Source organism: Danio rerio, chromosome 7 (assembly GCF_049306965.1).
Source record: "Danio rerio strain Tuebingen ecotype United States chromosome 7, GRCz12tu, whole genome shotgun sequence".
NCBI classification, from domain to species: domain Eukaryota; kingdom Metazoa; phylum Chordata; class Actinopteri; order Cypriniformes; family Danionidae; genus Danio; species Danio rerio.
The window spans coordinates 267,969-278,423 of record NC_133182.1 but is presented as its reverse complement, the minus strand read 5'-3'; the positions used below and the strand labels follow the sequence as shown (position 1 = coordinate 278,423).

The following is a 10,455-nucleotide window of genomic DNA, read 5'->3' as shown; positions in this document are numbered from 1 at the left end:
TCTGATTAAATTTTCCTTCTGCCCCAAAAGTAATACCATTCTTTCTGTTAAACTGTAATGGCCATCAGCAGCAGAATGATTACTTATTCTAATTTAACAGACAATGAAAACAACAAACATGTTGAGCATTTTACATGACACTGTTCCTTTCAGAGTGTTGAAGTAAAAAAATGAAATAAAGAATAAGAAATCCACTATTTCCGGGACATGTTCGGCGATTTAGAAATCTTGGCTGAATGCAATTTTTAAGTCCCAAATAGAGCACATGTCCGGGAAAAAGATAATGTATTGTAGGCTTTTTTCCCGCGTGTCCTCGCACTCTTCTCAAAGCTAAAGTCAGAGCAGGTGTCCAGCGCGTCTCTGTGGGCCTGCTGCAGCAGCAGAGCCCGCGAGTCTGTGCCTGAGACTTTTCTCATGCACACAGAACCGGGCTGCTGAGGTAAAGTCTGATGTGTGGGAAGCGCTGGTGATGAATTGGGTATCACACTGGATGAACCACGATATGCCAGGACCGAATTGAGGCTCGCACGATGTGTGCTACGTCGCCATTCGGTGCCTTATGGTGCGTAGCAGCCTTATGCAAAACAGTGTAAAGATCGCTTGACGTGAAGTAAATAAACCAGTAACGTTAGAGATGTGTCGTTGTTGCTAGCGTCAGCGTGTGCTACCGTCACAATAGATTTCTATCGTAATACACCATAACTAAGTGTGAAGAGCATGTTAAATCTTAGAGACTTTGCTAGCAAGCAGTGTTGTGATCACCTGGGCTTTGCACGCTGGCTCTGGACGCTGCTGGATAGAATAGCTGTAACGGAGTTTGGAGAGTATCAGACCGCTTATATCGGAGATTTTTAACGCAGTCTGATATAGTTTATTTGGACAGATATCGGACGAATTTCCAATATCAATATCGAATCGGAACATCCTTAAGAGACATGTTGTCTTGATTATTATGCTTTAGTTAGTGAGGTACACTGTCATTATTCGGCAGCGAGTAGCAGGGATATTTATACTTGTAGATTTAAGAGTGAAACAGGTAAAAAGTCTTTATTGTGCGCTAGCTCTGTGGCTTGGACTGCATTGCCTATGAGTTTTAAAGAGATTCAGCTCGAGTGTTTTTACAAGAGAAATGGTGGTTTTACGGTTATAGTTGAGGATTTTTGCTGTGCTGAGCTGATGATGTTTGCACTGCATTTATGATTTGCTCGTTCATTTTTTAAGATCATCGAGGACCACACTGGAAATAAGCCTGTGGCGTTTGTGTATTTTATCCTCGACAGTTTTTAAAATATGTATTGGTCAATTAAAATCAATCAAAATGGTGACTGAGTTGGCAGTACAGCAAATAAACACACTCCTACACAATAATTCAACATGAATTTCAGCCTGAAATCCCCTTTAACATAAATCAGGCGTTAAATATAGTGAAGGACTCTTCAGCTATTTCCCATAACTTATAGCAAATTAAAATGCTCCGGTTTACACACACACACACTTTAAATCACACTTTCAATATGTAGTTAATACCAAATAATGTACTAATGTTTTTGGCTGTGAGACGACGTTTGGACGATTCTCCTTTTGTATAGCCATGCAGTGTGAGACTCCCTGTCGCTGATCCATCCTACAGTGTAATCACAGCACAGCTGTATTCCCATTCAGCAACTTGTTAACAAGCGTCCTTTTAAAGAAGCGTAATGGATTTAATAAATCAAGAGTGAGATGTAAACGATGTGAAAAAGTGAATGAGTGTTGAAGCCACAAACCTTACTTTAGCGATTTAACAGAAATCCCATTAAAAACCCAAAGACTTGAAGACAAGGGAACTGGAATACAAATAGAAGTCATGATTGCTCCATTCTATTGACAGGAAAACAGATGTGGCATGCTTCTCATCCTTTAAAAAACAGCTGTTTTTAAATAGTGTAGCCCATATATAAAAACTACAAGAATTAATTCAACAGTAAACATTAGATTCATATAAAAGCTTATTTTCCAACTGATATAACTGGAACCATCGAACATTACACCACCACACCTATAGAGTGGAGGAACTATGACGTCACTTTGTAGGCTAATCGGCTGCTAGCATAAAACTGGTTCCCTCGTGAAAATCCCTATAGGATTTTCCCATAGGGTTTTCGAAGATTGCGAATAATAAGCTCTGTGATCAAACACAGTTCATTACACTTACACGTTTTGTCCAGCCGGATAATCCTCACACCAAAATACAACTTTGAGCACTTTTGGATCTTAAATACAAACGCAAGAGTTAAAAAGCTAACATTAGGCTACAAACGGACTACAGAGCCCTCGGAGCGCTCGTCAGTGACGTCAGCCCCACCCTGCTACAGACAACTTATCAAGCTTATATTTAGAAATAACGTCCATGACAAAGAGTTAATCTCTCTGTATATTATATTGTAATCAACGCTATATATTATAAACTAATAAATACGCAAACACACATAGACCTATGTGCCTTTTGGATCATTTTTACGTGGGAAATAAATCTGTTTTGCTTTGCAGTTGTTCTAAAAGTTTTAAAAATGTGTATAGATGTGCCTACATAGTATTATTATGAGACATATTTAAATAAGTGTATCGCTCGCGCACACAGCCCGCTTACCTTAAACAGACGACAGAAACTAGGCGTGAGGAGGAACAAGTCTATCAAATGCCTGCAAGTTCCATCATGATGGACACAGAGCAACATTCAATATTCCTTTTATGTCACGACGTACAGCGAAAAACAGCTCATACAGTCACATCTGCTGAACGTTTTATGGAGGAGTGTAAAGACTGCAGTTAAATGTGTTCAGATAAAGAAAACAAGGCGAGAAATCACTTGATCACGTTAAAATGACAGTTAACATGCATGTATTTGTACACATTTATTCAAACGTTTGCATTACTGAGGGCAGGAGAGAAACAGGCTGCACTGGTGAGCAGTATCTTCATAATATCGTTTAATTAAAATAAATGATCAACAAATGAATCTGTCTCGACAGCCTTTACATGTGAAGGAATTATCTACAGACAATCTGAATTCTCAATTAGAAAAACACAAAAAACTATAAAATACTCTTCATGAAAATACCTAAATCACAGATAAACCAAAACGCCCAACACAAGTGAGCAGCGCTCCAGACCAGATCAGCTCGATGACGTATAATGTCCCCGACACCGCCTGTAGTCCCATTTAGCAACTTGTTAGCAGCCGTCTTATTAAAGAAGTATAATAGATTTAAAAGTTGAAGAGTGTGCTGTAACTGATGTGTTTTATGTCGTAGAACAAAACGTGAAAGTATCTTGAGTTGGTGTTAGCCACGGACCTTATTTAAGCAATTTTACTGAAACCCCATTCAAAAAACCCATTGACTTTGGGACGAGGGAACCGGAAGTGCTAAAATGCTAACTCGCCTCCGGGTTTTTGCATACAAATTGACGTCATAGTTTCTCCACTCTATTAGTATTCGTCAGTAAGCAGTGGCAGGGTTTTCCAGATAAAATCTACATTTCTGCTTTATCCTGATTATTTTACTTGAGATCGAGCTGAACCACCATTCACTTTCAGCTGGTTGGATTTCCTTTTCCAGTGGACTGTCTGTGGCTTCAGCTAGGTACACCTGGACATACAAGCAGAGATATTTCATCTTTAGTGTTTGTGTGTGTGCTATTATCTTATTCACCGGAAACAATGAATAACGTGAACTTTAGATGAGCTTCCAGTGCTGATTTGCTCCTCAGGCTTTTCCTTTTGCTTCATTAACAGCCTCATATAGATCACCATGATGTTTGTAACATCGCCAGCTATCAGATTTTACTGAAAGAGTTTCAAATGGCAATTATCATCAGTTTTACTGTTTTTGTCCACACAGCTGACATCAGGGCTTCATTAGCATAATCAGCACTCCTATATCAGTAAAGCATAGCGGCACAATTTATTTTAATCAGCCAATTATTAATTTACAATATGTTGATATTAGCTGATTATCTGATTATATAGTGATCATACTGTGCATCCTTACTAGTGATGACGATGAAGACTTTGATGCAGGACTGTAACACCACTGTGTATTATTTCAGCCCAGTAATAGTGGCGAGACAATTTATGGAGAAAACTTTAATGCTTAATTCGACTAGTTAGATGTGTGTGGGTGTGTACACTGAAATGTCAACATCTGTTCCTCACACTCGGTCAGAAGGTGAACAGGTTCAGGCGTCAAATCTTCAGGCAGTTTAGGAGACATTAGGAGTGTGTGTGTGTGTTGTTCCAGAAATAATAAAGGAATAACAATAAATTAAACCAAGTTCTTGAACAAATGTCTTTGAATGACACATTAGACAGACAATACAAGAGTAATTTGACTAATGCCCACTATAGACAGAGATCTAGCACCTGTAATAGAACAAATGACAGCCACATGATCTCGTATAATCTATCAACTCAGCGTGTTATAAACCACATTAACTATTGCTCATATCTCTGAATACAAATAAATTATAAATGTAGAAACATCACAAAGTTTCAATCAGCATTATTAATACAGGTATGTGCAGTAAACATGGATTTAACAGTAATTATACAGTTCTAGGAAGCAAACTCTCTTAGCTGAAGCATCTTCAAATATTGGGGTGTAACTAAACTGCATATGTTAGAAAGTGTACATGTACTCACTTTAAGCCAACAATAAATAGTAATATCATCCTACATCCTCAAGAACGCACACACATTAACAAACAGCAGACGGTCTCGTTGCAGCACTGGAACAATCTGTGGACCCAACATGTCTGGGCACGTCCGTAGGCGAGTTCGACATGAAGCACGGCTGTAGCCGATGATGAACGAGATTAGCCGAGCGCCGCGGGGGCGGAGTTGCAAACGGAGCCGTCAAGCAGCACACTTCAGGGCTTCATGATGACCGATCATCACATGGCGAGATCATTCATTTATTTATTCAGTGGAAATAACAACAAAAGACATAAAACTAAAATAAAACAGAAAACAATCTCTACAAAATACAGTTCATTTTAAACAATAAGAGAATCATGAATTAAATTCAAGTACCCTATAACAAACGCATGAGAAATAAGGGGAAAACGAGAAAAATATCCGCGAATAGGATTATCATATATATATACAATGAAAGCATTTTTAAACAAGCACTTTAATCCAAATAGATTAAACACAAGGAGCAAAATAAACGAGCTACACTTCCAGTAGAAGTTTCCCAGAAGGAGCGGGTACAGCAATGACGCTAACATTTCTGCATAAACGGCCTGACAGGAAATAACATATTTAATAATCACATATTTTTATATTTAATAAAATATTTTAACTTAATTTGTTAAGAAACCTTTAGGGTGTCAGGATCAATGACAATGTTTAGATTATTCACTAAAATACATCATTTAAGTTGTAGAGCTGAATGCAGCAGTCTGTATAACAGATTCCAGATCAGCCTGTGCAAACAATCTAGACTTTATAAACACATTATTGAACAAAAGATGAAACTGCAGTAAAATATGTGCGGTCGTTTAATAAGCATGATGCATTTAAGATAGAGAGGGGAGGAACAGTTAGTTGATTGTTTGCAAATGTGTAAATCTGAAGTTGTCCATTAATAAAGCTGAAACACACGTGGTTGTTGTCATGCGGTGAACTCAGCCAATCGTGTAATATCGGTGCCGTCATCGCAACTCGTGCAGTCGCTCATCTACGGTGCTCCAGAAGTGCAGAACAACATTGTGAAACACTTTTACAAAGCTCCAGACAAATTTACATTCTGGAAAACATTTTTACCGATCATCAGACACAATTACAGAGGAAAAACAGTTTTACCAAGGACCAAACAAATTTACATTTTAGAAAAAAACTAACAAGACGCCAAACACTTTTACAAGTCCCGAAACTAATTTACAATCACAGATTCCTTACGGAAAGGGCATGTACCACACCGAGAGTGCCTTTGTAGACGCAGGTTACCACGAGTCTACAACTGTAAAAATCATGGTTTGAACAACTGCGATAAACCATATTAGAGCTGTCCTGAGAAAATATCAGCGTGAGAGTGTAGAAACATGTGAACTGGGGCTGCTCCATATTGGGAAAAATCATAATCACGATTATTCAAAATGATTACTGTTAAAGTCAAAATTATTAGCGCTCCTGAGATTTTTAAAAAAATTAATATTTCTCAAATGATGTTTAACAGAGCAAGGAATTTTAACAGTGTTTCCTCTAATAGTTTTGCTTCTGGAGAAAGGCTTTTTAATTTTTATTTTGGCTAAAATAAAAGCAGGTTTAAATATTTTGAAACCCATTTTAAAGTCAATATTATTAGCCCCCTTAAGCAATATATTTTCTGATTGTCTGAAGAAGAAACTACTGTCATACAATGACCTGCCTAATTACACTAATGAAGCCTTTGAATGTCACTTTAATCTGAATGCTTATATTTAGAAAAATATCTAGTCAAATATTATGTGCTGTCATCATAGCAAAGATAAAGTAAATCAGTTATTAGAAATGAGTAATTAAAGCTATTATGTTCAGAAATCTTCTTTCCATTTAACAGAAATTGGGGAGTGAAGGGTTGCTAATATTCAGGAGGGCTAATAATTCTGACTTCAACTGTATATATGTAATGTTATTTTCCACCTTGCAAAGGAAGAGAAATAAATACAATAGAATAAAAATATTAAACAAACGGTGCTTTAAGCATCTTCACTGTAAGAAAACACTTTAGCTACAGCAGTCCTTCAGTCAGGAGCAGAGGCATGTTCTCCATTTGTTGTTTGATTAATAATGATAGAAACAGGCGGCAGAAGGATTATCGCGTACTGTCTCTTTAATGGTTTCTCTTTCGTGTGGCTTTTGATCCTCAACTTGTTTGTTTATTACACAAATGAGGGTTAATATGAATAATCACTAAACACCGCGTTGACACCTATTTGACCATTAAAGCGCTCACGTTAAGATGACTGTAGATGTGTGTGCACTCCTCGTCTCAGTGTGCGAGTGAGACCGAATGCTGACTGCATGCCTCTGTTGTGTGTGTGCGCGGCACACAGAATCATGCGGTCTTTCGCCCTTTTTAAGAGCAACTTGTGTACAACTGGAAAGGGGCAGTAAATGATGCAATAATTGTTTATCTCGATTATTGATTTTTCATAATAAATAGAAGGCGAAATCAGATTTTTGATTAATTGCACAGCCTTAATGTGAACGCAAGTACATGGAAACAATCAAAGCACGGCACATGTTGACTGATAAACATATCAAAAACCAACCCAACCTGTAGACCTGAGTAGCTCAGAGGGGTCGATTGATACTTGTGCAAAACCTTTTGACTTGGGTTTGAATCCCGTTGATGACAGGTCAGTTATAATTATTTCTTTACATTAATTTTGGTTATACTGTTCTGCCACACAAATATTTAAATCAATAATGTTTACACTGACAGAAAGTAATTTGAATCTTTATTCGGTGTGGGCATGTTCTGTTGCTGTGAAAGTGACGAATCTGCCAATCTGCAGACGTGAATGGTTTACATCTGGAAAGGGTCCTCAGTTAACACGGACACCAGTTAAACTGTAACACCGGCTTCATTCAGTTTACTGTTAAGAGTCCTCAAGCAGATGTTTACACCGTGTAGACTTGACATCTTGTCCATGATTATAGCGGCTGCAGTAAGAAGAGGGCTCAAAAGGGCTTCAGGGACACTTCCCAAATCTCACTGCTTTGCCACCTGGAAACATCACCAGTGGCGGAGATCCCATTCGCGTTTATTATCGAGGACGATGAACAATTTGAAAAAGTACTATGGTGATTTATAGTAAATATTATACTGCTTATGAACATGTTTTTTCAGTAGTGATGCCAGAGCAACTATACAATTTAAATAGGCTATTTTTATAATAAGGTTCAAAAACCCTGTACTTATAAATTACTAAAGTATTTTTTAATGTGGGAGTGGATGCAATTGCAATTTCACTGTTTTTACGAAAAGATTGTCACAATCACAGAAGATGAACAGCTCATTACTGAAAACAGTATTTAAAATATAAATCTGTATAATCAACAACTGTTAAAATAATGACTGAACAAACCGCTTATACAGCAAGAAAACTATCAAGACATCTCATTTAGCTAAATTATAAATGAAGTAGCTGTAGCAAGATGCTTTTGAGTGATGGTCATGACAAATGTTTGTTCGACATAAAGAAATTCTTAAGGGGCTTATTATGTTGACATGCTTATTAAGCCTATATAACTGCTTTTACTGCAGCCAGACTAAAATAAACAGCCTAACTGCGTTCACACCGAAAGCGCTGAGATCGTCCAAGGTCGCTCTGGCGACAACGCTGTCTGCCTTCAGCTCCGGCGGCGAGAGCGTCAAAATTCGCTACATTGATCTCGTATTTAAAGGGGCGTTTGCAGCGTATATCAGTTACATTCCTGCATACAGCATGCTTTCAAGTGTGAAAATGTTGCGCACTTCTTATTAAATTCATTTATCAATAGAAGATTAAGTCGCGTGTGCTGTGGCTTTGCTCCACTTCATTATCCAGTGTGTCCATGTGTCTGAAATATCCTGAAGCAGCAGTACTGTTTTGTACTGTCGCATGAGATTCCATATATATAACATATATATCTTATGTTATGCTTTGGATAAAAGCATCTGCTAAATGACTAAATGTAAATGTTAATGCACATCAGTAACTCGCCAGTTACTTGTTTAATGCATGTTCCTGTGAGAAAACATCGTAAATAAAGGAAAATCCGGCGACCGCAATAATCAAACGTCTGGGAACACCTGTGGTCGGAACCAGAGTTCACAGGTCTGTGTTCTATGAACTCCTCTGAAGCGCTGGACTTCTTCATTGTGATTGCTTGCCACTGAACCATAAAGTTGACTTGATTTCAGCTCTCCTCGACGCCCACACCGGCGAAGACACACAGCGCGGCTCGCCCCTGGCTCTCATTGAAAATGAATGACTTGCATTAACTTTGGCGCTTTCAATCTGAACGTACGGTAATACTTTCTCCAGAATAAAAACTTTTAGACTGTAGGAAATACTGTGAACATGCTCTTGGTCTATTAATCATGACTTTTGACTTATCATGCATGTGCGTGTGTTTTGTTTACTACAGCCCTTTCACTTCTCATATGAAACCACACAAAGATGAGGCATGACAAAGCCGTCTGATGACCCTTCTCTCACCGGCTGCATCTGTCGTGTGATCTCGCAGAGCTGTCGCCATACTTTGATGTCACAGTTACGTGGTGTCGGCGCAGTGTCAATCCGGACAACATTTCTAACCGGCATGCAACACTTTAAGACAGATCGATTGACCTGCGCAGCGCTGCATGAAGTCGAAAGCACCTATTAACTCTGATGGGTCAGAATGATTATCACTGAAGTGTTTTTGGGGACCTCTTTATTTTTGTTTTAACAAACTCATCTCTCAGGTTTTTTCAAACGTTTACAAAAACTTTCCTCCTTTCCCACTGCTGTTGCAATATCTAGCCAAGAATTATTGGTCATCTGGTTCTCCCTATGATCACGCATGGACAGATCACAAAAGATATCGGTGCAGGCGTACCTGTTTCAGACAAAATCTCTTCAAACTGTTTCATATTCAACTCAAATGCGGAGCTGCGCGAACTGTTCACCCGAGTCTCAAAACATTCTGTGAGCTCCACCATGTCGTTATTTCACTGACAAATGTTGTGAGCGCAGTATTACAAGTCAAGAGCGCATTCATAATAAAAGCAAGCGAATCTCTGCTCCTGCACCGATTTCCTCTGTGACTAAACTGCAAATGTTCTACTCTCAGATATGCACTGCTCCCGCACACATTTTCCTGTCTGTTCTCAGTACACTGACCCTTTTCCCTTCGTGCTTTTTGATATTATTTATATTGGTACACTATTTATTACCAGTAACCAAAATACTAAAACTACTATTTTAAATTAAACATTTAAATATAACTAATGCAAGCAGAAATGTAATAGAACAATTGGGGATAGAAATTTGGGGAAAACTGTCAATGCTATTTTATCATGGCAACTAAAATAAAGTGAACTAGTGTCTGCTGTAGTGTTTTGAACAGTACTATAGTAAAGTACTTCAATTAATCAGTTGTGGTAATACTTTAGTTGCTATAGTAACACAAGTGCAATATATACAAATGACCCAGTGCTGTAGTTTGTTTTTTTACAATATAGGGTATATTATTCTACAATTCACCACACTTTACTGTAGTAAAACTACACTGTATTTCATTTTATCAGTTCACTATTCTCAACACTACAGTATGCTGAAGCATCTCTGTAGAGCATAAGCAGGAAAAGCGGAGGAAACACAAGACACAAAAATTGTGAGTCCGCATCGACGGAGCGAGAGCAGACCATTTACACGAGAGCTGCCAGTGTTTTGAGTGCA

The 10,455-nt window shown here is 38.2% G+C and overlaps 1 long non-coding RNA gene across 1 annotated transcript; it reads left to right on the top strand.

Moving 5' to 3' along the window:
* Positions 1-5,356: 5,356 nt before the first annotated feature.
* LOC141375238 (uncharacterized) lies at positions 5,357-8,045 on the top strand. The gene is made up of 3 exons (XR_012382965.1): positions 5,357-7,086; positions 7,136-7,383; positions 7,593-8,045. It is a non-coding gene; the product is annotated as an uncharacterized lncRNA (long non-coding RNA).
* The last annotated feature ends 2,410 nt before the right edge of the window (positions 8,046-10,455 follow it).